This window comes from Palaemon carinicauda, chromosome 30, assembly GCF_036898095.1.
Source record: "Palaemon carinicauda isolate YSFRI2023 chromosome 30, ASM3689809v2, whole genome shotgun sequence".
Taxonomy (NCBI): domain Eukaryota; kingdom Metazoa; phylum Arthropoda; class Malacostraca; order Decapoda; family Palaemonidae; genus Palaemon; species Palaemon carinicauda.
This window is the reverse complement of record NC_090754.1, coordinates 2,554,802-2,565,163: the sequence shown is the minus strand read 5'-3', so window position 1 is coordinate 2,565,163 and position 10,362 is coordinate 2,554,802.

The following is a 10,362-nucleotide window of genomic DNA, read 5'->3' as shown; positions in this document are numbered from 1 at the left end:
CTGTAGCATTTATTTTCTTTGCGTACTGTTTAGGAAATCTACAAGCAGTTGCAAAATGACCTAGCTTTCTGCAATTCTGGCATGTCTGTCCAGTAGCAGGGCATTTCTTTGCTTCGTATGCAAGATGATTAGTTTTACCACACCTAAAACACTTGGGTTTTTCCTGTTGTTTCTGTGTATAACCCTGATTCTGATATTTATGAACATTAGTGTTAGGCACTTTTCTATGACTAGGCTTTGTCATATTCCTTCTCTGATTCTCATTGGTTTTCCACTTAGAACCTACTGTATTAATTTTAGAATTTTCCATTCTATTGCTTGTAGAACTACCTATTATGTGACTTTGCCTATTTGATGTTTCTAAAGCTCTGCCTGTTATCAATACCTTTTCTAATGTTAAATCTTTATCTTGCAATAATTTCTTTCTTAGCTCTTCTGATGTGCAATGTGCAATTACTTGATCTATGATAACATTCTCTAACTCTAGAAATTCACATGAAACAGCTAAATTCTTTAGTCTAGTCACAAATGCATCTAAACTTTCATTTTCTTTCTGATAAGCTTGCGCTGAAAACTGGTATCTTTCAAAAAATTTATTGACTTGAGGAGCAAAATATGTGGTAAGAGCCTTAATTGCAGCTTCACTTGTGTCATCTGTAGGCTGCAAAGTCTTAAACACTTCCCGAACTTCCCTACCTGCTGTATGAAGTAATAATGCCTTCTTTTGTGCATCCTTCATGTTCCCTAATGCTTCTAAATAAATCTTAAATTCCTCACACCACTGTTGCCATCGTGTTGCAACAGAATTAGGCTCAGCAGTGACGCTAAAAGCTTGAGGTGCTTCGATGTTAAAAGGCATTTTGTTTGCTTACCTTGTGGTAGGTTAAGTTGCAGTCACAAGTATACTTCCTACCTACCCAACTTAAAATTTCACCCTTTTGTGTATTTGATGAAATTCCTATTCTGCTGCTGGTAAAATCTTCATTGGGCGATTTTACTCTTGATTTCCAATGTAAGAAGACCTTCTCTTGTGCTGGCCGTCTTTGTACATAGGCTCCAATGCTTCTCCCTGCTTGCTTCTCCCTGCTTGTCCGTCGTCCTCAAACGTCGGTCGCCAAAATATGATGTTTGTATGATTAGGTAGGAAGTTCTATTAACCATAATAATTACCTGGAACAGAGATGTATAATCATTAGTAATTATTTCTCAGCTGATCCCATCTTCGTTGCCAAAATATGATGTTTGTATGATTAGGTAGGAAGTTCTATTAACCATAATAATTACCTGGAACAGAGATGTATAATCATTAGTAATTATTTCTCAGCTGATCCCATCTTCGTTGATATTTGCTTGATGGATAATAATACGTTGGTATTAATAAAATACGTCTTTAATGTATAAAAGACTACATTATGAACTTCACTTTGTGACAGCTGACTCTCAAGTGTATATGGAGCGTCTTACACAAATCTCACAAACCAAAACATTGCTAAACAAAAGAGCATCGCTCTGAAAAGACTTAAATCCTACTCCAGCATAAATCATAAAGAATCACATCTTATCTGAGGTAACCAACAAATGTTTGAATCCTAATACCAAAACAAATCATTACTCTTATGATCAAAGCATAACATGTCTTATTCATGCAACATGATGCAATGTTGCGCAATACCTGAAACACTTGAAATAACATAGTACATTGTTACAATAATACATAACACTACCATCTTGACATTTAGTGATTTGCAGACAACATTTTTTGAAATAGCAAACTTAATGAATGAAAGGCCTATTGGAATAAAACCTGGTATGGATGTAGAATTAGGAACATATTTGTGTCCGAACGATTTACTTTTGGGTAGAGCAAGTAATAAAGTACCATCTGGTTCATGGTCTACATCAGGTGACACCAAGAAAAGGTTGAACTTTATACAAAATGTTGTCGACACCTTTTGGCGTAAGTGGCAGAGAGATTATTTCCCTACACTCATTGTAAGGCAAAAATGGCACACAGATAAAAGAAATGTACAACCTGGTGATATTGTTCTGATTAAAGACACAAATGTTGTGCGAGGAAAATAGAAAATGGGGCAGGTTGTAGATACAGAAACAGGCAGAGACAATAAGGTGAGAGATGTAAGCATTAGATACAAAATACAAAGACCAGGAAAATATAAGGGACAAAGTGACACAGTTATCAAGAGATCGGTTCACAAGTTGGTGGTATTGCTACCCGTTGAAGAACAATAAAGGAGGCGGGAGTGTATTATTAGTTAAACACTAATAATTATTTTTAAGTATTTTAGTAATGTTCAAGTTTTGTGAAGTTTGCGCATGCTCACTGACGACAGTGTAAAATTGTGACGGTGGGCAGTGGTACTGTCGACTGTCGACGTGGCCAGTGACTGGCAGGTGGAGGTTGTGTACGTAACCAACTATTCGTGCGTAGTTGCTGAGGAGTGCAGCTGTGCACTCATGCAAGCAAATGGTGTTGATATGTAGCTTGTGTTCTTTAAGGTATGCTATTGTTTGTGTGATGAGATTTGTAAATTATGGATATGTTTCGGTTGAATAGTCTTATCGGCTTTTTGACATTGTTCCTCTACTATATTGTAGTAATGTTGTATTTTAGGATGTGTTAACGTAAGAGCTGATAGAAGAAATCAGCCGATATTTAATGCACGAGAAATCTGCTGGGTATCAGAGAGGAGGCATTGTTGTAAGTGACTTTTTGCAGTTAATTGTTACTTATCTTTTAACTTGTTGGTAACGGTGATTGTGTTATGATAATTATTAGTGAGAAATTATATATGTTTGTTCATATGGTGATAAGGATTAATGTTTCTGCTAAGGTGATACGTAAAAAAAAAAATGGGTATGTTATTCTGACTTTTATAATGTTACAGGTCGAAATTAAACGTTTTACGACAAGCTGAGTTTTTATCTGGTACCTGAGCATACACTAAGGAGGCTAAGCCTCCTATGTCTGCTGTCAGCCTAGCCAGGGAATCTCAACCACAAAGCTAGACAGAAACAGACTCAGACTAAGAACTCTGATGTCCTGCCCCCTTCCTGAAGCCAGACTTACTGGAAACAGGAAAGAACAGAAACACCCTAATATAGTTGTATCTAAAGTCAATTCAGATAAACCATTAGGGTTAAGCCCAAGGCTTAAGCAGAGGGAAAGGGATTGCACATATTCTCCGAAGAGAAGAGAGCAACCGGGGAGTGTGAGAAAGTATACTATGGCCCCATAGACAACTAGCCTAGGCGTGAAGAGAATCGATTACCTAAATCACCGAAACTCACTCGTATACTATCTGGGAAGAAAATCAACATAATCTTAAATGTATAAAACTGCCTAAAGCTTCAATAAACTTTTAAAACACTCGGAAATCTGAATATCATGCAGGAAAGTACTAGGGCCAAACGACTAGGCTACAAGGTCTAGCGTAGGCCAGAATCGGCAAATCCTTCGCCAAAACGGAAATACTAAAAGCATCATGAAAAGAAATCCTATGTAACGCTGAATAGCCAAAATTATTAAAGCGAAACAGTCGGGAATGTCGCTCTGGCTAACTAAATAACTCATACATAGCGAGCGACAGCGTCCAAGATGCCTCCGGTAGGCAACAGCTCTTGTAACCATGATATCACTATCAAATCATTTTAAAATTACCAAGAGCTTACATTTATACATAAAAGAAAAAATACTCAACTTATCAGAAGCAGAAGAAGTTGGAGAAAGCATTATAAAGTTGAAATAATCCAAGAATTGCGAGGTAACACAGGGAAAATAACCGAGTTGTTGTGCTACGCAAAAAGGAATACAGATGGCGCCGTGAGCGGCGCAATGCACGCTTACGAAAAGGGAGAGGAGAGATACCTTGCGAGCGGCTCTCCTTTCTTTCTCGTTTTTCGTTTTCTTGCCAATTGACCCCTTCGAAGTGTTAACTCTGTTCGGGGTGCAGATTGCTATGTGGCGTGTCAAGAATACGTCCTCTGATATTTCACGATATCCCTGGTTCTTTTATTAGGGATATTGGCTCCAGGAGTTAGAATTCTGGGTACCTTAAGGTAAATTCTCTGGGAATATCGCCGTAGTTATATATACCAAAGGAAGCTGCCCTTTAAGAACTTTCATCAGGACGACATGGCTTGAGCCCAAAAAAGCCTATTAACCCTGGAACGGTACGGTGGGTCGTCCGCGACCCCGAGTGTCAAAAAAAAAGAGGTTTTTCTCACGTGACTCACCCCCGTGACTGAATTTGTGGGTGATCGACCTGCAGTAGGTGTCTCGCCTACACGCTCTAGTAGTGTCCAGATGTGCATTGCTGTAGCTGTACTCCTTCCCCGATTTCTGAGACGCGTCGGGGTCGAGCGCGACCGAGTTTACCCTTCTAAGGTAATTTGCATAATTATCAAAGTTATTACGTATTATGAAATTGTCGTAGAATGGTGTAACTTGTATAGGTTATCAGTTGTGGAAAGTCTTGGTGGATTGTTTTGCTACCATATGCATGATTTTCTTTTTAGTTAAAAATGTCGTTCATCACCACGATGACCATTTTACCGCGAGTGCCCCTTTTTCATTTTTTTTTTCATTTTTTTGCCAAGTCATTTTTCCGTAAGATATTGCTAAATAGTGTCGTAAAACTTTTGCTTTTTTAGTGTTGGAAAGTGTGTCTACATGATCTGGCTACCCATGCGTGACTTTGTTTTTGTCAGATACGACGTAGTTATTGGTATAAGGGGTATTTAACTGCGGTTGCCAATTTCTGTTTTTTTTTCAATATTTGTAAAAATTTACTGCGTAGTAGGAAATTTCCGTATATTATTGATTTTTTTTCAGGTTTATGTGTTAGAAAGTGTGCCTTGATGGTTGGGCTAACACGTGCATGTCTTTTTTTTTATCTGAGATGCCGTATATTAGAATGTTGGGCATTTTCCGCGAGTGCCCCTTTTAATTTGTTTTGCATTTTTTTGCTTAGTCATGTTACCGTGAGGAATTGGCAAGTAGTGTCGCAAAACTTATATTTTCATAGTGTTAGGAAGTGTTTCTAGATGATCTGGCTACCCATGCCTATCTTTTTTTTAGCCAGATATAGCGTATATATAGGTATGTGTTCGATTTTCCTGTGATTGCCTTTTTTTCGTTTTTTCCCATTTCTTTCAAAATTACTACGTACTAAGGAACTATCACAGAGTAATGATTCATTTAGATGTTTATTTGTCGGAAAATGTGCCTTGATGGTTTGCCTAGCACGTAGCTGATATTTGTTTTTCTGAAATGCGTTTCATAAAATGCTGGCCATTTTTCCGCGAGTGCCCCTTTTTATTTGTTTTGCATTTTCTACTTAGTCATGTTACCGTAAGGAATTGGCAGGAAGTGTCGCAAAACTTATATTTTTATAGTGTTGGAAAGTGTTTCTAGATGATCTGGCTACCCATGCCTATCTTTTTTTTTAGCCAGATATGGCGTATATATAGGTATGTGTTCGATTTTCCTGTGATTGCCATTTTTTCGTTTTTTCCCATTTCTTTCAAAATTACTACGTACTAAGGAACTATCACAGAGTAATGATTCATTTATATGTTTATTTGTCGGAAAATGTGCCTTGATGGTTTGCCTAGCACGTGGCTGAAATTTTTTTTTCTTTCTGAAATGCCGTATATTAGAATGTTAGCCATTTTTCCGCAAGTGCCCCTTTTTATTTGTTTTGCATTTTTTTGCTTAGTCATGTTACCGTAAGGAATTGGCAAGTAGTGTCGCAAAACTTATAATTTTAAAGTGTTGTAAAGTGTTTCTAGATGATCTGGCTACCCATGCCTATCTTTTTTTTTTAGCCAGATATGGCGTATATATAGGTATGTGTTCGATTTTCCTGTGATTGCATTTTTTCGTTTTTTCCCATTTCTTTCAAAATTACTACGTACTAAGGAACTATCACAGAGTAATGATTCATTTTGATGTTCATTTGTCGGAAAATTTGCCTTGATGGTTTGCCTAGCACGTGGCTGAAATTTTTTTTTCTTTCTGAAATGCCGTATATTAGAATGTTAGCCATTTTTCCGCAAGTGCCCCTTTTTATTTGTTTTGCATTTTTTTGCTTAGTCATGTTACCGTAAGGAATTGGCAAGTAGTGTCGCAAAACTTACATTTTTATAGTGTTGGAAAGTGTTTCTAGATGATCTGGCTACCCATGCCTATCTTTTTTTTAGCTAGATATAGCGTATATATAGGTATGTGTTCGATTTTCCTGTGATTGCCATTTTTTCGTTTTTTCCCATTTCTTTCAAAATTACTACGTACTAAAGAACTATCACAGAGTAATGATTCATTTAGATATTTATTTGTCGGAAAATATGCCTTGATGGTTTGCCTATCACGTGGCTGAAATTTTTTTTTTTCTGAAATGCCGTATATTAGAATGGCCATTTTTCCGCGAGTGCCCCTTTTTATTTGTTTTGCATTTTTTTGCTTAGTCATGTTACCGTAAGGAATTGGCAAGTAGTGTCGCAAAACTTATAATTTTATAGTGTTGGAAAGTGTTTGTAGATGATCTGGCTACCCATGCCTATCTTTTTTTTTAGCCAGATATGGCGTATATATAGGTATGTGTTCGATTTTCCTGTGATTGCCATTTTTTCGTTTTTTCCCATTTCTTTCAAAATTACTACGTACTAAGGAACTATCACAGAGTAATGATTCATTTTGATGTTTATTTGTCGGAAAATTTGCCTTGATGGTTTGCCTAGCACGTGGCTGAAATTTTTTTTTCTTTCTGAAATGCCGTATATTAGAATGTTAGCCATTTTTCCGCGAGTGCCCCTTTTTATTTGTTTTGCATTTTTTTGCTTAGTCATGTTACCGTAAGGAATTGGCAAGTAGTGTCGAAAAACTTACATTTTTATAGTGTTGGAAAGTGTTTCTAGATGATCTGGCTACCCATGCCTATCTTTTTTTTAGCTAGATATAGCGTATATATAGGTATGTGTTCGATTTTCCTGTGATTGCCATTTTTTCGTTTTTTCCCATTTCGTTCAAAATTACTACGTACTAAGGAACTATCACAGAGTAATGATTCATTTAGATGTTTATTTGTCGGAAAATGTGCCTTGATGGTTTGCCTAGTACGTGGCTGAAATTTTTTTTTTCTGAAATGCTGTATATTAGAATGTTGGCCATTTTTCCGCGAGTGCCCCTTTTTATTTGTTTTGCATTTTTTTGCTTAGTCATGTTACCGTAAGGAATTGGCAAGTAGTGTCGCAAAACTTGTATTTTTATAGTTTTGGAAAGTGTTTTTAGATGATCTGGCTACCCATGCCTATCTTTAGTTTTAGCCAGATATGGCGTATATATAGGTATGTGTTCGATTTTCCTGCGATTGCCACTTTTTCGTTTTTTCCCATTTCTTTCAAAATTAATACGTACTAAGGAACTATCACAGAGTAATGATTCATTTAGATATTTATTTGTCGGAAAATTTTGTTTACTTTTTTTTTGATTGAATATCATCAAATTTTTTTAGCTAAAATATTATATTGTTTTAAATTTTTTTTGTTCGATTTTATTTCCCTTCAAAAAAATTTTTTTGGGTCAGAATTTTAATTTTATAGTCGTAAAATAATCGACAATTATCCAGCATCCCACCATACAATTTTTATGCATATCCAAGAATAATTAGATTAGTAAATAACACCTTGAAATTGACATACCCTTCTTACATTTCAAGTGGCAGATTAGGGAGTCTGAGTCAGTGTGGTTGGCGGCCATTTAGTGGACATATCCGAAGCGTAAGTTGCCCTTTCTATATATATTCTTGTTCCCTATAGAATTTGTGATATTTTGGTATATTTTTACCTGCATAAATATCATATTATATATTAAATATATGTATTTTTTTACGAAATTTCTAAGTACTCAGAAAATTACCTTTAGATATGGCCCCTGATATAAATGTAATTCACAAAATAATGAAGATTTTTTTTACATATTTCTATTTTAGGATAACATATGTTTATTCCCTAAAAAAATTAGCCACTTCCTATTTCATTTTGGTACCAAAAAAAAAATCATGAAATTTGGACAAATTTTTTTTGTCAAAAAAAGTTACCCTTTTTTTCTCATTTCAGATCTTCACCTCCATGGGTCTGACTTCATCCAAAATACATCAAGATGTGTCCTAAACATTCAAGAATCAATTCCTAAAAGGATTTGTGGATATATGTATAAACTTTTTTTATGAATTTTTATGTAAAGTCTTTTTTTTCTACTTAATTTTTTAAAATATTTATAATAAATAGTTTTTCTGCAGATGAGTAGTATTTATCTTTACAGTTGTTTTAAGCATTCATTGAAGTTTTTTTGGCAAAAGAAAAAAGGAGGTTACTGCAAAAACTGATTTTTCAAGAATTTTTTTTGGCGTCGGGGTCGCGCGCGTCCGAGTATACCCTTAAAGGGGTGTCCGAGGAGCGTACCTATCCAGGGTTAAGGTCTCTGACTTAACTCAATGCTCCGAAACCAACCCCTGGAGGTATACAGAGCATATGCCCATGATGGATGGGTAGCTGTACATATCCGAGAAGTTGGGGGCTAAACCCCTTGCAAATCTCCAATTCTGGCTTAACCTATCGGCGTACCAAGATTGTTATGTGAGACTGCAGGATGAACCAGTATCTCATGAGGAGACGGAACCAAAAGAGGTCATGATCTTTGAGCATGACAAGGCACAGGCTCTTTTGTCCAAGACCCTAAAGAAAGCCAGTTACACCAACTCTGAGGTTTCAGCTTTGAGCAAGAAGCATCCTACCTTCATTGCTCCTTCCTCCAAAAGCTTTCCCCTTCTCAGTCAAAGCTCTCGACTGTGTGTTGAAAGCAGTTGACGCGGGCAAACCATGCCCAGTGCTAGAGGAATGCAGACCATTATCTCTAGCCATGCCTACCTGCGAGAAGGAATGGAACGAGGTTCATCTAACCTTCTCAGTTTCTAAACTAGATCCGGAGATAGCAGGTCAACAGTTCAATGAGAATCTTCCAAAACTGCCAGAACATCTTTTGAGAAGGGAACAGGAGACAAATGAGAGATTAGCCACTTCTTTGTCTCTTCAGAACTGTATGGAAATTGGTGCAGGCCTTTCCAATACCCCAGAAATGTACATGGTCCTAGCCAAGACTCACATGGGTACCCTTGTCAAAGACAAGTACGCTTTCGTCGGGTGCAGGAGGGCCTGAAGAGAGCATGTGTATGCCGCAGCAATGGTCAAACATGAGCCCAGGAAGCTGATCACTTCATGTGTCTGGGGCAGGGACCTCTTCCCAAAAGAAGTGGTTCAGGAGGTCATCGCAAAAGCCGCCACGGAGAATAGGAACCTTTTGCAGAAGTGGGGCATGTCTTCCAAGAGTAAATCATCTTCAGATGTAGGTCCCCAACAAAAAAACAGGAAGACAAAGAAGCCACGCAGGCCTGCACAGCATCCAACCATGACCATGACCACAGTGCCCCAAATGGTAGCTCAGCCGCAAACCATCTTCCAGATGGTTCCCCAGCAGCTGGTAGCTCAATCACTGGTGTTCAATCCAGGCTTTGAGAGGCACACAACTACCTTTTGCCCCAGAGGTAGAGGCTGAAGAAGAGGCTCCTCAGGAACATCTCAGCAATACGATGCTCCCGGTAGGAGGAAAACTCTTCTACTTTGAGGATCGATGGACTTTCGATCCCTGGACCCACAGCCTAATCAAGAATGGACTCGGTTAGATATGGAACAAAATTCCACCCCCATTTCCTCTATTCTTCCAACACTCCACCCCCTTATTGGAAGAATATACATCAGAACTCTTGAACAAAAAGCTAATAACGAAAGCAAAGTCCATCACATTCCAGGGAAGGCTGTTTTGTGTTCCCAAGAAGGACTCGGACAAACTCAGAGTCATTCTAGACTTGTCTCCACTTAACATGTTCATCGAGAACAAGTTCCGGATGCTTACCCTGCAACACTTAAGGACCCTGTTACCGAAAGGGAAGTGCACAGTCACGATAGACCTGATGGATGCTTATTGGCACCTACTAGTCAGCCGCCCCCTCTCCTCCTACCTAGGATTCAGGCTACAGAAGACAAAATATGCCTTCAGAGCTCTGCCCTTCGGGCTAAACATAGCCCCAACAATATTCACAAAACTTGCGGATACAGTTGTCCAACAGCTGCGATTAGAAGGCATTCAGGTAGCGGCATACCTGGACGACTGGCTGGTGTGGGCAGCATCCAAGGCAGCTTGTCTACAGGCAGACACAAAGGTGATTTAACTCCTAGAACACCTAGGCTTCAAGATCAACCATAAGGAGCATCGCTTTTCTCCCGTAA